We start from the raw sequence: 23,391 nt of genomic DNA, 5'->3' as shown, positions 1-23,391 counted from the left end.
TGGCTTTTTCATTTTTTTTCATGGAATCCATGAACATATTAGAGACTTGCCCGCACGCAGTAGAATGCCTACTCTTGTATTCTCCTCTTCTCAAGTCAAACATCATTATATTCAGCAAAAACCATCTGAATAATAAACCCAATCAATTTGTATTCCTAGGGCTGTAAGTTAGCTCGAAACAGTTTGGGCGACATTTTTAAGCTCACTCGAGCTTGATTCGTATAAGAAAGAATTCAAGACTATTAAGTTAGAAAAACTTTAAACATAATCAAACTTCATTCAATTTATTTTGAATCGCTTACAACTATACCATACTCTATATAAGAATGAGACCGTTTGAGTTTGACTTTTAAAGCACTATTGTTTTAATAGTATGAGTTTAACAGATGTAGGTTCTATTATTGATTGTGGGACTTGTCTATTTTTCCCAAACTTTAAATTCATCTTTAAAATGCTTATGCATGAGACAATGACGGATCTAGAATTTTAAAATAGGATGGGCAATCATCAAAGGGAAATTATTCGTTGATCCCGAACCAGACATATATATTATTAAAGGGGCTTGTTCATTTCTCTAATCCAAGACCCTAGCCTTCCGGTATCTTTCAATGGAATCAATAAGAGTATCCTTCAGTGGCCGGTAACTCCAACCCAACCTGTAACATCCCACATCGCCCAGGGGAGTGATCCTTAAATGTATATTCCCATCCCTACCTAGCACGAGGCTTTTTGGGAGCTCACTGGCTTCGGGTTCCGTAGGAACTCCGAAGTTAAGCGAGAAGGGGGCTAGAGCAATCTCATGATGGGTGACCCACTGGGAAGTTGCTCGTGAGTTCCCAAAAACAAAACCGTGAGGGAATGGTAAGCCCAAAGCTGACAATATCATGCTACGGTGGTGGAGCGGGCCCGGGAAGTGATTCGCCCCGGGCTGGGATGTGACACAACCTCTGCAATTTATCCGAGCTCACGTTTTTTTCTTCTTCTTCTGTGTGGCTAAGGCTGCCATAAAACACTAAACATCTCAACATGAATCCTAATAGAGGCGCATTCACAAACACTTGAACGAATTCAATCACCGAAATGATAAACTTACTCGTGGGGATAATTGTAGTTAGGATATGCAACCCTCAGTAGTTGTCCACTAAATCCTTAATTCCAATGGCATATGCTGTGCATATGTATCGTTCACCAGCCTCAGATTTCTTGTATACAAGAAGCACTGCTTCAGCTACATCACGAACATCCACCACCGTCCGATAATTGTATTCAATTGACTCAAACCCGCCTAGGTACATAGCCACATTGCACAAATAAGAAACATATATACCCTCTTAACCTCAGTTAATAATAAGCATTCAATCTAACAGTAGGGATCACTAATATTGGCAAAAATGAGTTCGATAGACTTCCCGGTCATATTCAATTCTAAAGAAATGTGTACATATACGGTGTGGAAAATAAATTAAAGTAGGTATTACCTTTAAGAACCTTTGCTAGAAATCGGCCCCAAATTAAGAGAAGGTAAAACAGTTATGATTTCAAGTCCAGTTCTTTTCCCAAACTCCAAAGCCTCCCGTTCTGCTAACGTTTTTGAAAGAAAATACCATTTCTATACCAGATAATCAATGATAAAAATCATATTTATGCTCAGCTTAAAAATAAAAATAAAATATCCTGCTTCCCAAAATTACACTCAAAACTGACTTATTAATAATGGTAGTGCAACATTGTAACTGATGTATTACTTTGACGTGCTGCTGAATATGGTACTATTTCATTGCTCACTAATTAAGAGTAGACTAATTACCTTGGTTGCTTTCATATATTCGGGAACAGACCAACAAGTCTCGTCCTTGACTTGACCCTTAGGCCAGTCCGGGCTCACAAAAAGAGCGGATATAGAGGACACAACAACAACTCGTTTCACTTTGGCTTCTAGGCAAGCACTCAGGACATTCAGCGTTCCCTTTACAGCTGGTTCAATCAACTCTACCCGCAATTGCACCGCGCAATGATATACTGTGAAATGTGATTGACGTATATAACAATTTGTTAATTGTATTACGGAGTCCTAGCTAGTCCTTTATCCCTTCACATGGGATAGTTCCTTCTGTTCTGTTTTTATTTGATCACTCTTGTATCAGTGAATTAGGTACTCTTGCCTGAGGATTTGTTACACTAGCACTAGGAATTACAGGGCTGGCAACATGGAAAACTCCGCTGCATCCTGCAACTGCTGAACATAGTGAATTGTAGTCCAGCAAATCTGCCTTGAACAGTTTCAGATTCTCTGATGCTTTCTCAAGCTTGCTCAAGTGAGCATACTTGCTATCCCCTGCATTAATTAGTCGTAAAATGAAAACAATTAACATCTGTACGAGTTTATTAATTTTCAGTAATATAACATGTATGAACCATTTTGAACATGAATTATGCTCCATCGGAACTAATTGTCCAAAGTCATCGATTTCGTGCCGATGTTTTGTAGCCAGCCTCACAGTCTGTTTTTTAATACCGTCAGTATGCAACTGATACTACATCGATCGTTCTAGTAGTCAACAAAATGTACCAACATGTTATCATTGCATTATCAACAATATCACTACAACAAAACGTGGCAATACGTCATCGGTGCCTTACCAATAATATTAAAACAATGTAGCTGACATGTTCATCATTTAATTGAACTGAGAATTTCCGGTATACAAAAGCAGTAAGGATGATCATAGTGGCATGCAGTAACAGAGAAAAAAATTATAGTAGACGACCTGGGGGGGTTTCGGACGGTTCCGTGGACAAGATAATCGCTAGAGAGAAGAAGCTTGACAATCCAAGAGCCCACAAATCCTCCATGTTGTGCCTTGGCCCGTTTGTTGGTGCGGAACCGAGATTCAGATTACAACCTCACCAAAATCACACAGAGTTGAACAAAATAAAATACAAGAAATAAAGACACCGAGAAATTTACGAGGTTCAGCAAAAACCTGCCTACGTCCTCGGAGAGATATTGCTCTTCACTATGAGAAAAACAGTACAAGTTACACATGAGTTAAATCGACATAACCCAATCCCATATCCCTTATACACCCACTCACAGAATTTTCCCAAGAGCCTCACTCTACCCCAAGAGTTCTTTCACAAGAGATCTTTCACTCTAGCTCTCTTGATTTCTCTCACCCTTACCCATGGTAGAGCCAAATGCTCTCACCATCTCTTTGGATGCTTTACATCTCTTCATCCCTCTACAACTCTCTCTTCACCCGTGCCCCTTCTTATGCCAAATAATTATGGCTTTGAAAAAGCCACAAAACATGAAGCAATTTAAGCCACAAAACAAGCCACAAAACAAGGAAACATAATCCTCATCATGATGTTCCCTCATCACTATTGTTTTGTTTCCTAGCCTAATTTGGCCACTATCCAACAATCTCCACCTTGGCCAAATTGTACCAAAGTCCATTGGCCTTACGTACCAGCATGCACACTCTGAATCCACCTCGTTGGTCCTGTTCCGATTCAGTTACTGCCAATGCATGTGCAGCTGCTGCAAGCTAAAAATCATCATTTAGCTTCAGACAGAATCTCAACACATCCTCGTCTCCTCCAGCAGGTTTTCCTCCTCTTCATTGTCTGCAACCTGGAAACTCGTCAGCGCGTCTATTTCCAGCAACAACCCATCTAGCCAGACAAAATTCCCACACTTCCTCCTACCTCAGGACCTTCTTATCACCTGTGAATCCCATAGCTCCACCTGGAGAAGTGTTGCTTCGAGTACCTAGAGGGCATACCCACCTTGAGACTAAACATCACCAGGAGAAGTGTTGCTTCGAGTACCTAGAGGGCATACTCAAAGTCTTCCACCACAAACTTGCTAACCCGGCCTTGCACCCGTAGCACTGTGGACCCTTGCCTCCGGAACCGGATCCGAACCTGCTGTCTCTCTCAGATCCTCTTTCCAATTTTCTTCCACAATTTCAACCTTGAATAGCTTAAGCAGTCTTGTGCCCACCATCATCCATGGTCTCTTGTGTGTATCATTCCACACCAAAGAAGCTTGCACCTGCTCCAAACTTACTGTTTCTTTCCTTGCAGTAAAGTTTCACAAGGTTCTTGTACAAATCTGAAAGTGAGGTAAGAAGAAAGAGGCCTTTGTCTTCTTCCTCAACATCAAATTTCGCAGTTGATCCAAGTATCCCTAAACACGGCTTCCATTTCTTCAGGCTTCCATTACTCTCCTTTACCAAGAGCAAAATCGTCTCTCCCTTTAAACTGCTCAACTGAAAATTCCATGTTGAACAACAAATCTGGACCTCCCACGAACCAAAGCCCCCAACGATGCTCTGATACCAATTGTTGTGCCTTGGCCCGTTCGTTAGTGCGGAACCGAGATTCAGATTACAACCTCACCAAAATCACACACAGTTGAACAAAATAAAATACAAGAAATAAAGACACTGAGAAATTTACGAGGTTCGGCAAAAACCTGCCTACGTCCTCGGAGAGATATTGCTCTTCACTATGAGAAAAACAGTACAAGTTACACATGAGTTAAATCGACATAACCCAATCCCATATCCCTTGTACACCCACTCACAGAATTTTCCCAAGAGCCTCACTCTACCCCAAGAGTTCTTTCACAAGAGATCTTTCACTCTAGCTCTCTTGATTTCTCTCACTCTTACCCATGGTAGAGTCAAATGCTCTCACCATCTCTTTGGATGCTTTACATCTCTTCATCCCTCTACAACTCTCTCTTCACCCGTGCCCCTTCTTATGCCAAATAATTATGGCTTTGAAAAAGCCACAAAACATGAAGCAATTTAAGCCACAAAACAAGCCACAAAACAAGTAAACATAATCCTCATCATGATGTTCCCTCATCACTATTGTTTTGTTTCCTAGCCTAATTTGACCACTATCCAACACTCCAACCCCAGTTACACATACTCTTTCCTTCTCCTCCTCCGCCGGTGCCGCCATCATCTCCATTGCAGACTTTTGCAGTTGGTGTCTCGACAAGGAGACTGATCAGTACAAGAAGATTGACTTCTCAATTTCTGATCGAGCACTCTAATCTTCCGAACGAATGAAGAGGGATTATCATGTGAAATGTTAGGACGTGCCAAGTTGAAGGCATGCACAAGTGCGTCGGTACTTGGCATTCTATTGACGTGCCAAATTGAAGACGTGCAACCTATTGCCAACAAAAAGGTAAGAGTCCAACTTTTGGGCCAAGAAAAACACTCCAGCTGTCCCATTCTTGCCAAGACATGGGAACATGAAGCCCTCCGGCGGCTGCCCGAGCACGTCAGCAAGAAGAGCAACCTGAAGGACGTCAACGACATTTTCATTTTTCAAAACAGGCTCGTGTGAAGAAAAAAAAAAAAAAAAAAACCCTTCTCTTACTCGCATAATAAATAGAGAAATTATATTGACACATCCCAAATTATTTCTCTCACACGTTTTTAATTTTTTATTATTTTCTACACACTACTAAAACTTGATAGAAAAACATTAAAAAATTTAAAGGGTATAAGGGAAGTAATTTGGGGTGTGTAAATTTAATCTACTAGTAAATATTTTACAAACACATCAATCTGAAATTAGCCAAGTAAACTTATTATTGGACGCTGATCATACATACTACCGGAGTAACAGAAGGGATTTTTATTTGGCTACTCCAAGACTCCAGCCTTCCCCTAGCTTTCAATGGAATCAATAAAAGTGTCCTCCAGTGGCCGGTAATTCCAAACCAATCTCTGCAATTTATCCGAATTCAGTTTTTCTTCTTCCTCCTCTGTGTGGGTAAGGCTGCCATTACAACAATAACATATCAACATGAATCGCCAATGACGAAAAATTGAGCAATTGTTTTTTCGCTGGCATCTGGCTGATAGATAGATAGACAAACTTACTTGTGGGGATAATTGTAGTTAGGATATGCAATCCTCAAGTAGTTGTCCACCAAATCTTTTATCCCAATCGTCTGTGCCGTGCATACGTACCGTTCGCCGCCCTCAGAGTTCTTGTATACACGAAGCACTGCTTCAGCTACATCACGAACATCCACCAATGTCCAATAATTGTATCCAAATGACTCAAACCCCCCTGCATACAGAGTCACATTGCACATGAAGTAAGAGACATATATACCCACTGTTGATAAGGTTGTTAGTAGTCATAAGCCGTCCTACCTACAAAGTACAAGCCGTCCTATAAGTCGTCCTACCTACAAAGTATAAGCCGTTCTATAAGCCGTCCTACCCACAAAGTATAAGCCGTCTTATAAGCCGTCCTACCTACAAAGTATAAGCCATCCTACCTACACACTTGTATCCCTTAATTTAAGGTGATTTGATCTTGATACTTGAAGTCATGTATATAAATCCTTGTAACCTTGTAGAGAAAGATAATGAGAATCCAAAAGTTTACATGGTATTGAGCCTCTGATCCTCCTTTTTTTTTCATGGCTTCCGCAACTTCATCTTCCACCTTTTCAATCCCCAATATCTCTACCCTCGTTTCCGTTAAGCTTTCTGAAACCAACTATCTTCCTTGGGAAAGTCAGGTTAAGCCTTTTCTGATTGGCCAAAATCTTTGGCGTTTTGTTGATGGAACTCACCCCTGTCCTCCTCTCTTTATCACCACCCCAGCGCCTGCTGCCTCCCCCACTGCTTCTGTTGATTTTGATGTTACTTCTACGGTGGTTCCTCCTGTGGTCACTACGACTCCTAATCCCGATTACCTTGTGTGGTACCAGACTGATCAGACACTTGTGAGCCTGCTACGTGCTACGCTTACTGAGCCCGTTCTTTCTTTGACTGTTGGGCTGTCCACTTCTCGTGAGATATGGGAGCATCTTCGTCAGAATTTTTCTCAGCAATCCCTTGCCAATTCTACCCATAATCGGTTTCAGTTGCTTTCTCTTCAGAAAGGGAACCAAACAATTGCAGAATACTTGGGTCTGGCCAAGCATTTGGCAGATCAATTGGCCTCCATTGGTCAACCTGTTCAGAATGATGATTTGGTTACGTATGTGCTTAACGGCTTGGGGCCTAAATATGAAATGCTTGTCTTGGCCCTGACCAATTTTCCACCTCTGCCATCCTTTAATGATCTGCGTACCCGTCTCCTAGTCTTTGAGTCCAAGCACGCCATGAAACAGGTTGCTGCATCATCCCATTCTGCTTTCTATTTTGCCCGTCATACGGTTGGTGGTTCGTCTAATGGACGCGGTGGTCACTCTTCTTCTCGCCCCAATGGTGCTTCTGGTGGCAATCGGTTTCCCTGTACCCCTAGTGGTGGCCGATCGAATCAACATGGAGGTGTTGGGCGATATGGTCAATGTGGTGCTGTACAACAACGCCTTGGTATTCTTGGACCTGCTCCTGTCAATCGTGGTCCTCAGTGTTGGGCCTGCAACCAATTTGGCCACATTGCTGCATTGTGTCCTCAAGCTACTCGTTCAAATGATGATATCTCTCGTGCCTTTGCTGGTATGCATCTTGCTTCTCCCTCTGATCCAACATGGTATCCCGATACTGGGGCTACTCATCATATGACGAGTGATGCTCGAACAATGACTTCGGCTACTGGGTATGGTTCTCATGACAAGGTGGTTGTTGGTAGTGGTGAGGCCCTCCTTATTGCGCACACTGGTAATATTTCATTTGAGTCTGGGTCGTTTATTTTTCGATTATCCCAAGTTTTACATGTTCCAGCAATTAAAAAGAATTTATTGTCGGTTGCTAAGTTTACACATGATAATCTTGTTAGTTTAACGTTCTTTCCTTGGGGTTTTGTCATCCGTGATTTAAAAACCGGTGTTGTTCTTTTTCAGGGCCCATGTGAGGATGGCCTCTATCCCATTAAGCTTGGTCTTGCCTCTAGGAATTGGTCAGCTCCCAAACGTGCTTTTGTTTCCGTTTTAGCGTCGTCATCACTTTGGCATCGTCGTCTTGGGCATCCATCTCGTCAAGTTCTTAGTGTATTAGCCTCTAGTGATGTATTAGGCTCGTCTTTTTCAGTTTCAAATAAAAATTTTTGTAATCATTGTGCGTTGGCTAAATCCCATCGTCTGTCATTTCATTCTTCTGAACATTATGCTAAGTCTCCTTTTGAATTAATTCATTCTGATGTTTGGATGTCTCCTATTTTGTCAGTCTCCGGTTTTCGTTATTATGTCTTGTTTACCGATGACTACACACGGTATACATGGATTTATCCCATGCGTAATAAGTCAGAGGTTTTTACTCACTTTAATACTTTTCTCACTCTTATTTATAATCAATTTTCGACCATGGTTAAAATCTTCCAAAGTGATGGGGGTAAGGAGTATGATAATTTATCGTTTCGGACCTTGTGTGCGCAAAAAGGGATTCACCACAGATTTTCTTGTCCACATACCCCGCAGCAAAACGGCCTTGCTGAACGCAAACACCGTCATATTTCTGAAATGGGACGCACATTGTTACTTGCTGCCAATCTTCCTCCTAAATTTTGGGCTGAGGCACTTTGCACTGCTGTTTATGTTTTGAATCGGTTACCCTCTCATGTTCTTAAGTGGACCTCTCCATTCCAAATGCTATTTGGACGGTCTCCAGATTATATGGCTTTCCGAACTTTTGGTTGTGCTTGCTTTCCATATCTTGGTGATTATATGACTAATAAACTACAACCTAGATCTTTGGCTTGTGTTTTTCTTGGCTACAGTGACCAATACAAGGGTTATCGATGTCTTCACCCTCCGACTGGCCGAGTATATCTCTCTCGTCATGTTATTTTTAATGAGGACTCCTATCCTTATGGTGCTCTTCCTGCTTCTTCCACGATGCCACCATCAGACTTTGCATTTGTGCCAATTATTCATGCACCTTACTCGCTGCCCTCTGAGACGTAAACTCTGCCTACACCGCCATCTACTAGTTCTCTGCAACCACCTGTTGCTCCTCTCTCTGCAGCAGCTGCTTCAGATTCTGGTACTGGACAGGGTGTTGTGCCTCCCTCTGGTCCTAGCGTCACAGCTCCACCTGCATCTAGTAGCTTACTCCCGTCAGCTAGCGAGCCATCTCAAGCTATTGTTACTGCCCCAGTTCCATATATTGGACCTCAAACTCGCTCCAAATCGGGTATCTTTAAACCCAAAGCTCGGTCTTACTTTGCATCGCGCCATCCCATTCCTCACGCCTTCATTGCTTTGGTTGGGGAAGATTCTGAACCTACATGTTACAGCCAAGCATCTAGGTCCCCTGAATGGAGACAGGCGATGTCAGATGAATTCAATGCTTTATTAAAACAACGTACGTGATCTTTGGTTCCTCCGGTTCCTCGTGCCAACATCATCGGTTGTAAATGGGTGTTTAAGTTGAAACAGAATTCGGATGGCTCGATTGAACGTCATAAGGCGCGTCTTGTTGCCAAGGGGTTTCACCAACAAGCCGGTGTTGATTATTCAGAAACTTTTAGTCCCGTGGTTAAACCTACGACGATTCGCACAGTTTTGAGTTTAGCAGTGCACTTTGGGTGGCCTCTTCATCAACTTGATGTGAAGAATGCTTTTCTTCATGGCTCTCTTATGGAGGAGGTTTATATGCAGCAGCCGCCAGGTTTCGTTGATCCCACTCGCCCTAATTATGTGTGTAAATTGCACAAGGCACTCTATGGTCTTAAACAAGCACCACGTGCTTGGTTTCAACGCCTCAGTGCTTTCCTTGTCCATTTTGGCTTTGTTCAAAGTAGGGCGGATAACTCCATGTTCACTTTTCATCAGGGTTCTACAATTTTGATTTTTCTTCTCTATGTTGATGACATAGTGTTGACGGGTAATGCTTCTTCTCTACTTCAAACCTTTATTGCAGTTTTGGGTAAGGAGTTTGAACTTAAAGACCTTGGGCGTTTACACTATTTCTTGGGTGTTGAAGTCTCCCATCTATCTTCTGGCCTCCGGTTGACACAAAACAAATGTACTCTTGATATTTTGAAACATAGTAATATGCTTGAGTGTAAACCATGCCCTACTCCAATTGCTGCCAAGACTTCTTTATCTGCTACCTCAGGTTGACCTCTTCCAGATGCATTCCTTTATAGACAAATTGTGGGCTCACTTCAGTATCTCACGTTAACGCGTCCTGACATCTCCTTTGCAGTGCAAACTGTTGCTCAATTTATGGGACGTCCTACCACTGACCATATGGATGCTGTTAAACGTATCTTGCGATATCTTAAAGGGACTTTGGGCATGGGAATTACGTTCACACCCTCTGCTCAACCATTTCAGCTTGCTCCCTATTCGGATGCGGATTGGGCGGGGTGTCCAGACACCCGCCGTTCTACAACTGGTTTTTGTGTTTACTTGGGGAATAATTTAATTTCTTGGTGTGCCAAGAAGCAACGGACAGTGTCTCGCTCTAGTGCTGAAGCGGAGTATAGGGCTCTTGCCTTTGCTTGTGCCGATACCATTTGGATCCTCAGTTTACTACATGAACTACGGGTGCCTCTTCGTCTTCCTGTTTTGATGCATTGTGACAACTTAAGTGCAACGTACATGGCTGCTAACCCCGTGTTTCATGCTCGCACTAAGCATATTGCCCTTGACTATCATTTCGTTCGTGAACGAGTTGCTTCTGGTACTCATCGAGTTCAGTTTCTGCCTTCCACATTGCAGCTTGCAGATGTCTTTACGAAGGGGCTGTCTACGGCGCGTTTTCGATCTCTGTGTTCAAACTTTGTCTCCTCCCCGGAGTCAAGTTTGCGGGGGGATGTTGATAAGGTTGTTAGTAGTCATAAGCCGTCCTACCTACAAAGTACAAGCCGTCCTATAAGCCGTCCTACCTACAAAGTATAAGCCATCCTATAAGCCGTCCTACCCACAAAGTATAAGCCGTCCTACCTACAAAGTATAAGCCGTCCTACCTACACACTTGTATCCCTTAATTTAGGGTGATTTGATCTTGATACTTGAAGTCATGTATATAAATCCTTGTAACCTTGTAGAGAAAGATAATGAGAATCCAAAAGTTTACACCCACATAACCTCTATTAATATTAACAACTGTGCATAAATCTAACAATACGGATCGTTAATATTAGCATAAATGACTGCGTACTACAAGAAAAAAATTCCTTTTGTGCCGGTAAAATGTCGTAACAAACTTTTGCGATGGCTGAGCAACTGCAATTGAGGGGGCAAACTAGGTTGCAACACCAAGGGCTAGAAGCCGTCTCTGTATCGACATTTGAAGCATTGGGGTCACCATATAAGTTAATTTTGGGAACTTTATGACTCCTTGGTCATATTTCAATTCTTAAGAAACATATACATATTACCGGATGTGGCAAATAAGTTTAAAGTAAATATTAGAGCGTCTCCAACAAACTCTTCAAATGCATTAGTCACATCAGCAAAATAAGCTCCAAGATACTCTTCAAATGCAAATATCAAACTTAGGACATCTCTCTACAAATTTAGAGACCTCCATCCCACTCTACAACTTAATATAAATAGTGTGCTGCATAGGGAGAAGACAAAACATAAATATAAATAATAACCAAACAATCAAATTTGAAGACTTTGTTAGATTGCAAGGTAACTAATTTTACTCTTCAATTCCCACATAGGTCAACAAAATAGAATTTCAAGAGCGAAATTGAGAGACTACGTTGGAGATGTTCTTACCTTGAAGAACCTTAGCTAGAAGCCAGCTACTCGCATTCATGGTGGGTTGTAAGATCGGCCCCAAAATAACAGAAGGACAAACAGTTACGATTTCAAGTCCAGTTTTTTTCCCAAACTCGAAAGCCTCCCATTGATTCTGCTATTGTTTTTGAAAGAAAATACCATTTCTGTACCAGAGAATGAAAGATCATAATCATATATAGGTTCAGCTTAAAACTGACTAATTAATAACAACAACGCAATGGTGTATCTCTTTGACGTGCAGTTCACTAACGAATAATTACCTTGGTTGTTTCAATACATTCGGGAACAGACCAACAAGTCTCGTCCTTGACTTGACCCTTAGGCCAGTCCGGGTTCATAAAAACAGCGGATACAGAGGACAAAACAACAACTCGTTTCACTTTAGCTTCTAGGCATGCATTTAGTACATTCAGTGTTCTCTTAACAGCTGGTTCAATCAACTCTACCTGCAGTTGCACCACATTTGTATGTTTATGGTTTATACTATATGAGATTTATAACAAGCAATTAAATATTGTGAAATGTGAGATTTAGGAAGTTGTAGTTCATTTGTGTTTGTATTTTCTTTATGCATCTAAATGATAGAATAAATTGATGTGTGAAAACTAAAAAATAACATATTCACGATGAACTGTCAATTTAGTGTATGGTGGACCTCCAAGTTAGAGGGATGGGGTATGGTATTTTTTGTGTGTCTAGCATGCAAAATTCGGTGATCCCAATCTCTCTACACTAGAATTTCTCCTCCATAGGGATGCAAATGTATATTATCCAATTAAGAATGCGTTTAACTTTCACAATTGGCTTGAGGCTAACTCCTGCTCTAATAAGGACTTGGACTTATTATGCTAGATCGGGTCCGACCCCACTAAGTAGGCTGAACTAGGTCACTCTTATTTTTTTTTTTTTTTTTTGAACAATCAATGTTATCTACACTAATAGGGAGGGGGTGGGCTTAGCTTCACACTTACAAGTGAAAAGAAGTACTATTAAACCGTAATACTAAATGGTAGGTCACTCTCATATTTTAGAAGTTCTGTTTACACCTAAATTTATAACCTCATCTTCTCCACCCATAACAAGGCGCATTCTCCACAAGCCATCGCCTTCCATTTTGATATCCATGTTCTCAAGTTAGTGATTTATATTTCCATTGCTACTTTTATCACATATTTGTTTAATCATTTGTATCATCTCTCTTATAAAGATGAGACCCACATGTTTGTGGACCCTATCTTTAATAGAAAGAGTACAATTGATGATAAAAATAAGCAATAAACGTCGCATTACTCATTTTTACTAGTCTTGCTCTTATCTCTCTATAATCTCTGAATAATTGTTTTCATTTGTTTTGATTGATCAATAAACCATATCCTCTGTTTAAACAGGCATAGAAGCTTTTTATTTTTAGGAACTGGTTGAGTTGGCCATATGAGTTAAATAGACACACTTGGACCACGAAAACATAGTCTATGCCCAATGAAGAGAAATTCTAATTTAGCTGCTATTTGCTGCTCGATTTTAATTTTATTTTGCTTTTGTAACTAAAAAATCATAACTTTCCTCCGTGAACTCAAAATTTGTTTTACTACTCTTTTTTCTTCTTGAAACTCAAAGTCGCCATTTGAAACATACGTAAGACCTACCACCCAATAAGACTGTGCCATATGTGCCAATGAATTTGATTATAAATCCCCACCATGCATTAACATTCAAGTTTCAACAATTATAGTTTAAAAGAAGAAATTAAGAATTGGAATTTTTTTTTGGATTCTGTTCTTGAGATGCAAAGATGGGAGAAAAATGATGGGCCTGGTGGATATAAATCAAACTCATATAATGGAATTAAAATAATTAAGGTAATGTGGAGCAAATTTTAAGTTTTATAGAGTAAAATAACGACTTCTAAGTTCAAGGGGGCAAATAGGATCAAAATCGAGTTTTAAGGGCAAAGTGGAATGAATTTTCAGTTTTAGGAAATAAAATAACGGTTTTTGAGTTATAAGGGGCAATGTGAGATTAAAATCGAACTCCAGAGAGCTTAGTTGTAAATAAGCCTAGTTCACACTTGAGCCAAAAACCCCCACCGTGTAGCGTAGGTCTCGGATATTAGGAAATAATTATTGTAGTTATTATAATATTATTATGATTACGATAATGACACAACCCTACTGGAATCGAGACGTGTTGGCCGTCACGTATCTCTATGCTTTCGTGCTGGTGAGGACATTGGGTTGCCCTTAAGTGGGGTGGATTGTAAAATCCCACATCGACCAATGGAGAGAGGGTATGTGCCTTATATGTACATGCTCCTCTCCCTATAGCATGATGCCTTTTGGGAACTCATTGGCTTCGGGTTCCATCGAAACTCCGAAGTTAAGCGAGTTCAGGCAGGAGCAATCTTTGGATGGGTGACCCTGTAAACACGAAAAATTCCTGAAACAAGAAACAAGAATACGTGTACAAAATATATTTTTGTGTTTAATGATTTTGGGGTTACAATCTCTTTGTAATTTGATCCTCTGATTCTATCTTCGTAGGGTGTAGGTTTGTGGATGAGTTGTTGATCCAAAGGGCCGTCGGGGCTTAATCTAAGGATGAACAGTTGATGAACGGATCTTCGAGGGCTTTTGGGCTTGATCTTGAAAACTGGGTGTATGGATTTCTTCAAGGGCTTTTGGGCTTGATCTTGAAGGTTGATGGATGAGCGGATCTTCAAGGGCTTTTGGGCTTAATCTTGAAGAACGATTGGATGTGTGGATTTGTTGAGGTTGTTGATCCAAAGGGCCGTTGGGGCTTGATCTTAGGGATGAACAGTTGATGAATGGATCTTCGAGGGGCGTTGGGCTTGATCTTGAAGAATGGGTGTATAGGTTTGTTGAGATTGTTGATCCAAATGGCCGTTGGGGCTTGATCTTAGGATGAACGGATGATGAATGATGAACACTTTCTTCAAGGGGCCGTCGGGGCTTGATCTTGAGTCGGTGGAAGTTCTTCAAGGGCCGTTGGGGCTTGACCTTGAAGGAGGATTTGACGAAGAACGAAGAGTGCTTTCTTGATCCTTCGGGATTTGCTTGAGAGCTTTAGAGTTTCAAGGCTTCAAGGTTTTGGTGTGATGTAAATTCCCTTCTTTCTTCTTCTCTTCTTTCTCCTCCTCAAAATGAATGCCTTGGCTTCCTATTTATAGAATTCCAAAACTTGATTTTTGGATTTAAATAATCAGATGAAATAAATCATTTCTGCCAGGTATTGACACGTGTCCTATTTGATGACTTTTCCAATTTATTTCGATTTTTCGTTGAGTCACACGCTACATGTAAAATTTATGTGACACGTGAGCGTTGAAATTTTAATTATTGGTCAACATTCATTTCACCGAAATTTTGATGTCTACAGACCCATTAAGAAGTTCTTGTGTGAGTTCTCAGAAACAAAATTGTGAGGGAATGGTAAGCCCAAAGCGGATAATATCGTGCTACGACGGAGCCGGTCTGAAATGTGACAATAATATCTTCCTGATTAAGTCAAACATTAGAAAAATATTATCATAGTTATTATAATCATTATAATTTACATTTTCTAGCATAAGTCAAATATCACAAATTATGGATCACGGCTTGCGTGCCGTAATAGTGGAAGTGTTGTTGATTGTAATATTTGTATATAATACCTTGTACATAAATAATTATTCAATTGAAGAAATTCATTCAAAACCATCACACATTCTATTTTCTTGACATCGGAGGTGTTAGATCCGGATGGAATTTAAAGCGGCCCAAACGTATAGGGTAGGATTCAAGACGAGAGCATAACTTAACTTGCTGCTTATATGAAGCATATGTGTAGCCAATAACTAATGCTGCTGCTTATCATACTTAATAAGCAGAACTATTATTTTGTTGTGATTGTGCACAGCAGTCTGCATATTACAAGTAGCTAGTTAACTAGCTAGGGAAAATACAATACAAATACAGTAGTCTGTCAACTTTTCCTAACCCAAGATTCCAGCCTTCCGGTGGCTTTCAATAGAATCATTAAGCGTTTCCTCAACTGGCCGGAAAGTCCAACCCAACTTCTGCAATTTTTCGGAACTAATGTGTTGTACTTCTTCCTCTGCGTAGGTAAGGCTGCCAATACAACCGGTAACATATATCAATAACATGAACATGGATCAATCGTTAATGTACACAAGCAAACAGAAGGATGAACTGAAAAAAGAAGAAGACCATAGTTAATTATTGAAGGGCTGGTCTAATGGATTAACTTACTTCTTGGGGTACTTGTAATCGGGATATGTAGGCCTTAAGTATTTCTCCACCACATCTCGTATGCCAATTGAGTGTGAATGGCATATGTATCTTTCACCTGCAGCCTCAGACTTCTTGTATGCAAGAAGCAGCGCTTCAGCTAAATCACGAACATCCACGAACATCCAGTAATTGCATGGCAAGGACTCAAGATCACCTACACATTCGTACAGAGTCGTGCGTGTGTGCACACACACTAGCCCATTAATATTGCACAAACAAGAAACATGTCCTGTACCTTGTACTCTTAATATATGAATATGCACAGAGATACCTATTATAGTCATAACAATGAGAAAGCTACTGCATTTGCGAGTGGATTGCAAAATTGGCCCCAAAATGAGAGAAGGACAAACAGTCACAACCTCAAGTCCATTCCTTTTTCCAAACTCCAGAGCCTCGCGTTCTGCTTCCGTTTTCGAAAGATAGTACCATTTCTTGGTTGTTTTCATATATTCGGGAACGGACCAACAAGTCTCGTCCTTGACTTGATCCTTAGGCCACTCCAGGTTCATAACAACAGCGGCTAAAGACGACACAACTACAACTCTCTTCACTTTGGCTTCTTTGCAAGCCTTGAGTACATTCAGCGTTCCCTTTATTGCTGGTTCAAGAAACTCCTGGAACACATTCATTTATTCTACAATTTCAGTTTTTTACTCAAAACTGAAAGGATAATGCTTGTGTTCCTCTCATAAGAGAACTTACTTGTCCCCTAATTATAGTTAACATATTTTCACTAGACGAACATTAAAATAGGAACTGTCTTTTTCTTTATTATCATCTAAAAATCGTATTCAAAATATCATTCAATTTGGAGGTCCTTTAGACATACATGTGTGTCAAAACCAATCGACGATTTTGATATCAAGTACCCCCCTCATGATGAATCTTTTATTTGTTGGATGTATATGAATGACTAAAAGATCTTTAAATTGAATGGTTTTTTGTGGATATGATATTTAGATGATGGTAAAGTGAATAAACAGTTCCCATTATGATTTTTGTATAGTAAAAATACACTAATTATAAGTGTAGAGACAATTATGTTCCCTCATGAAAGGAACACAAGCATTATTCAAACTGGAAGCCAAAATTTGAAAGCTAAAAAAAGTAGCTTTCAATTTTTTTGTTTTTAGCTTTATCTTCAATTTTTTATTTTTATTTTTTTCAAAATAAGTTTTCAAATATGGGGTCCATTAGCCGGCCGAATAGAACAATTATAGTTAAATAATTTAAGTTGAGTGAGGCAGGCATTAATTAATTAACATAACATAATCTGGAAGATTCTTGCCTCAGGTTCTGAGTCTTTAAGATAAGTGGGTATAGGGCTGGCAACATGGAAGACACCGCTGCAACCTTCAATGGCCAAACGAAGAGAGTCGTAGTCCAACAAATCTGCCTTGAACAGTTCGAGGTTCTCTGATGCTTTCTCAAGCTTGTTCAAGTGATCATACTTGCTGTCTCCTGCATGAGCGCACAATATATAAATATATACATATATATATTCTGAGACTGTATATACGATGAGTGATGGGAGTGACTGACCTGGTTGCCTGACGGTTCCATGAACAACATAGTCCTTGGACAGAAGGAGGTTGACGAGCCAAGAGCCAGTAAATCCTCCTGCTCCAGTCACGCATACTTTTTCTTTCTGATCAGTCGTCCCACCCGCCATATCTTTACTTGCTATATATCTTCTTACCAAGTTATATATTCAACCTAGCTAATTTCCTTACTCCTCTCAGTCCCACCTATCTTATGATTGATCTCTCTGCCTGTATCTTCCTAGTCATTCTACTTGTCTGTTTATACATGCGCTGGGGTTTGTCTAATATATGTTGTGACAAAAGATGAATGCCCACGTGGTGCATGTTTATTGGTGAAACAGTGATGTGGGTGATGTAGAGTTAAAAATAATCACAAGACGACGTAGATTTTTGGATTAAAAAGACAAAAATACCCTTGAGGCATACTGGGATTTCTACGCACAAGCAGCAGCCACTCATCAGTACTCAACCAAGTCAAAAGCGCCCAAAATAGGTAAACAATTCAAAACTTATTTCATACATCCTCATCAAATCCTCTCCACAAGGTAACCCCCAAAACATTCTTTTTAAATTATGTTAATTGACTAATTAATGGATTTATTACCTAATTAATCTATTAATGGCCAATTAAATCAGCAATTATACCCAAAAAATACATAAAGGCCGGTCACCTTCTCTCCCAAGGGGATCGGCCATGCACTATATATTCAACCTTATTTCCTCTAAAAACCTAGGTCTTCACTCTTGCTAAAATTCTCCAAATTTTTGAAACACTTTTCTTTCAAAATTCTAACTTTGGCATCAGAGGTTCTTCAGCCAAAGCCCCCCTCATTGATCGTAGATGCGTGAGGCTCTTGGCCTTGACCTAATGTGTTATTTGTTTTGTAGGTGCAATTTTGTCCAAGATCAAGGAGGAAGAAATTTGCATCCACAAATTGGTGCTTTCATTGAGAGAAGAGTTACACACTCGTAGAAGACTCCCTCATCAAAAGGTTCTTCTATTTTCTTGTCCAATTGTAGATTTTTCGTACGTTCTTATTATTAGAATTTTTTATTTGCAAAGATTATTTGATAAACCGTAAAAGAGAAATACAATGGCTAGAAATTTAGAAAACTTCACAAGCAAAAATTCTAATACTCAAGAAATGAGATAGCTGCGATCCACGAGGCAAAATGTGATCATAAGAGTGGCACCACCGCTACGGGGCTCCACCATGGCACCACTACCACGGCCCGGGCCATGCCATCCAAGCTTGCATGGGCCCAAGCCGTACCATCCAAAGCCCACAGCACCAAAGCCACAGCCCAAGCCTCGCACCCGAGTGCATCACATGCCGAGCAGCCTGCTTGCGCAACCCTACTTGCTTCCGTAGACCTGCCTACTTCTGCAAGCCTGCCTGCTTCCATGGTTTCCAAAGCAGGCCACGTCAGCCCCAAGAATATCTCAACCATTTAGACCAACCATCAAGCTGGAGTCATTTTCACCATATTTCTCCGCGGATTTGACATCTCCCAACTCAAATCTTGCGCCCGAAGTCTACCACCCTTCCACTACTCAAGGAAGTGCTTTCCTTCTAAGCTCTTCCAATCCAAATGGCGAACAACACTTGTCTCGACAAGTCATAGAGTTGACGAGCGCCCTTGCACAACATACGACCTTGGTGAATCAACTTTTGCAATGCATCGAGATCCAACGTACCCCAAATGAGGTGTTCTGAAGTAGGACAAGGGTAGACGAGCCTTTCCAGCAGCTTCCTGGTAAGCAATCACTCGACTAACCATGAACCAAGTGTTCGGGTAGTGTACATTCCCAATTGGGCTCCCGAGATAGCGTATACTCCCGTCTTAGCGTGAATCAACTTTTGCAATGCATCGAGATCCAACGTACCCCAGATGAGGTGTCCTGAAGTAGGACAAGGGCAGACGAGCCTTTCCAGCAGCGCCCCGGTAAGCAGCCATTCGACTAACCATGAATCGAGCGTTCAAGTAATGTACATTCCCAGTGGTGCTCCCGAGATAGTGTATACTCCCGTCTTAGTGCACGGATGAGCGTGCACTCTCGACTAGGCCTAAGGGCAAGTATACACTCACAGTTGAGGCCACACTCCGATGGTCAACATGAGCAGCTTTCTAGGCAAAACTTTTATTTGCAGCTAGGCCTGCAAGGAGTATCATTCACATCACATTGGAGCAGGCAACATGATGGATGAAGAGAAGCGATCACTCAATTTGGCTCAAGTTTAACCGATAGTCTGCAAAGAATTCCTTCGCCTACCAGGAAATGACCATATGCCCCACTATATGGGCGTAGATGAGTCGAGAACATAGAAGAGTAGCATAGACCGATCGGCTAAAACTAGGGGTAGCCAAGAGTTCCAATACCCTAACAAAGGCAAATCCAAAAAGAGGTAGAAAGACTCCTCAATGAACGATTTCGTGATTTCCAATGCAACGAAGTAGCCGATGAAGCACTACGGCGGGATAGGACCAACATAAGTAAGTCACCCTTCACGAACGAGATCGAGCAGGTAGAGCCTCCACGTAAGTTTAGCATGCCACACTTTACATCTTTCAAAGGAGATGGAGATCCAAAGAGGCACTTGAAGCATTATCAAAGCACGATGGTCTTTTATCGGAGCAACGATGCCCTTATGTGCAAAAGCTTCGCCACTATTTTACAAGGTGAGGTGCAAGATTAGTTTCACACCTTGCCACCACGATCTATCCAGAGTTTTGATGATCTTTCCTTGGTGAAAGTTTTCACCAAAGAATACTCATCTCACTTCTCGATCAAGAAAAAGTCTGACCATTTGTTCAACTTCAAGAAGAACCCAAAGGAGTCGATCCGCGACTATGTGAAGAGGTTCAAAGCGGCAAAGGCGAAGATCGTTGGATGTGACGACTCGATAGCAAGTGTAGCCTTCCAAAAATGATTCTTAGCAGACCACTCATTGTTCGGAGAGATGAACATGAAAGAATATTTAACTCTAGCAGACTCATTTGCTCTAGCAGAGAAGCATGCATTTTGGGACGAGGCTGGTGAGCAGAGAAGGCACCCGAGCAGCCTCGAAAAGAGTCAGCAGTGGCTCAAAGGAAGGAGGACGAGAAGCAGTCCAGCAAAAGTAGGCAGAAAGCCAAGTGTAGGGACTAACCCATGAACAAAGAAGGCTTGATGACCAAGAACTATTCTAAATTCTCAATTCTAATCCATCAAATCCTTCGCGACATCAAGAACAAACCATGGTTCAAGTTGCCGAAACAATCAAAAGGAGATACTTCCAAGTTGGACCATACCAAGTATTGCGTATTCCACTGAAGTCTTGATCACACAACTGACGACTGTTACACTTGGAAGAACTATCTAGAAAAGCTCATGAACGAAGGCAAGGTCCACAGATACTTGGACAAGCTAGCTGCGCAGCCAAGAAGGAATGCAGACGACGAAGAGCCACCAATTAAGACGATTCGAATCAATGGTATCTTCGCCGAGTCCGAGCACTTGGGGGCCACCAGCAACTCTAAAAAGAAGAAGATCCAGCAAGCTTTACTAGTTTCATAAGTCCAACCAATCAACACTCAACCTGGACCCATTATTGACTTCACCGAGCAGGATGCAGAAGACGTTGATTTCCCACACGATGACGCACTAGTAGTATCTATCCAACTAGCCCATGCTATAGTTGACAGAATGATGTTTGACAATGGAAGTGCAGTCAACCTACTTCAGCTGTCAGTTATTCAGAAGATGGGCCTGGAAAACACAATCATACGCCGAGCAGAGGTACTTACCAGATTCAACGGGCACACCTCAATTGCCATCGACCATATCATACTTGATGTAAAGACATCACCAGTTGTTTCAAAGCAGACATTCATGATTATAAGCGACCTATCTCCCTACAATAGGATTCTTGGGAGACCTTGGTTGATCAAGCTGGATGCCGACACTTCTGTCAAGTATCAAAAAATCTAATTCCGCATCCCAGGAGGAAGAGTCGGAGAGATCAAGTCTGACCAGGTTGCATCCCGATGATGTACTGTGTGAATGTTGAAATAGTCAAAGAAGAAAACCTTTACCCCTGTGGAGGTTACCGAAGTCCAAATGGACGAAGAAGCTACCAAATAGCAATTACAGCAAGCGAATTGAGAAGATGACGCTTAAGCAGACGAGATAGGATGAAAACTTAAAGAAGACGCCAAAAACATCATTCTTGATCCCCAGCAGCCGGAAAAAACGGCTAGAATCAGCTTACGTTTAAGCCCAGCCGAGAAGGAATAACTCACGACTTTCCTTAGGGAAAAAACAGCTAGAATCTGCAACCGGGTGGAAACTTTCAATATCCTTAGAAAGTACAAGATGAAGCTCAACCCCACCAAATGCACGTTTGGAGTATCTTCAGGCTGATTCTTAGGGTACTTAGTAACCCAACGAGGAATTGAAGAACATCCCAAGAAAATTCGAGCAATCCTATAGATGAAGTCTTCAACTACCTTGAAGGAGATCCAAAGCTTAGCTGCCCTCAACCGCTTTCTCTCGCGGTCCACCGATTAATGCAAGCCATTTTTCAAGGCCATCAAGAGGGCACAACGAGACAAATGAGATGAAGAATGTGGAAAAACCTTCCAAGACCTGAAGAAGTATCTCACATCACCTCTTTTACTATCTAAGCCGGAAGCAGCGGAGGACTTATACATCTACTTAGCAGTCTTCAAAGTAGCAATGTGCTCTGCCCTCATATGAGAAGAGCTGGGGGCCCAACTGTCGGTATTCTACACTTCTAAAACTCTTCTCGATGACGAAACTAAATATCCGAGGATCGAAAAATTAATTTTGGCACTAGTTGTTGCGACTCGGAAGCTTAGACCATATTTTCAAGCTCATACAATCATCATCATGACTCAATGTCCTCTACGATCAATCTTACATGGTTCAGACGCTTCTCAATGAGTGATGAAGAGAGTGTTGGAACTTCGCCAATACGGTTTAGTTTTCCAACCCTGCATAGCGATAAAGGCCTAAGCCTTAGCAGACTTTATAGCGGAATTCACGCCAAGCCTAGGCGATGCAACAGAGTGGCCCAACAATGCCCCGGAGGTAGCCGAGCACGCTCTAGCTGCGCCTGTTCCACCCAATGGAGACTTTTGGCATTTGCATGTCGAATGGCGCATCCAACTACAAAGGTTCGGGAGCAGACATGGTCCTTGTCACCCCTGACGATTCGATGCCTGAGCAGGCGATCACTATGGTTTCAAAGCATCCAACAACGAAGCAGAGTACGAGGCCCTATTAGTAGGCATCCGAATTGAAAAAAACTTGGCGGTGAAGAAGCTTACAATTCATTCCGATTCCCAGCTAATCACCAGCCAAATTATTCGAGAGTACACGATAAAACATTTGAGGATAGCGCAATACCTAGAGAAGGTACGTAAGCAGCTTAAGGCATTTCAGACTTACACTCTCACTCAAGTTCTGAGAGCAGACAACACCCACGCAGATGCACTAGCAGGCTTAGGCTCCGCCCTTAACAACCAACGTAAACGCTCTATTCCGGTGGAGTATCTAGATAAGCCAAACATAGAGGCAGAGCCGACTACTAAGGTGTCACAGGTTAGTATAACTCCTAACTGGCAAAGTTCTATTATAGACTACCTGGTCAACGGCACACTCCTCATAGAAAGATTGGAGTCTAGAAAGCTCCAAATAAAGGCACCACGCTACTACATATGGAACGACATTCTTATCCGAAGATCCTACACTTGACCATATCTTCGCTACCTAGCGCCTCCCGATGACTTGAAAGTTCTAAGCTCAATCCACGAAGGTGTTTGAGGAAAT

General features: G+C 41.4%; 2 pseudogenes; both read right to left on the bottom strand.

Moving 5' to 3' along the window:
- Positions 1-570: 570 nt before the first annotated feature.
- On the bottom strand, positions 571-4,989 carry LOC103942320 (annotated as a pseudogene).
- A 686-nt stretch (positions 4,990-5,675) lies between these two features.
- Positions 5,676-17,775, bottom strand: LOC103961803 (annotated as a pseudogene).
- Between the last annotated feature and the right edge of the window lie 5,616 nt (positions 17,776-23,391).

Source organism: the organism of the source record quoted next, unplaced genomic scaffold, assembly GCF_019419815.1.
Source record: "Pyrus x bretschneideri cultivar Hongxiangsu unplaced genomic scaffold, Pyrus_bretschneideri_v1 Contig76, whole genome shotgun sequence".
NCBI classification, from domain to species: domain Eukaryota; kingdom Viridiplantae; phylum Streptophyta; class Magnoliopsida; order Rosales; family Rosaceae; genus Pyrus; species Pyrus x bretschneideri.
This window is presented reverse-complemented; position numbering and strand designations above follow the sequence as displayed.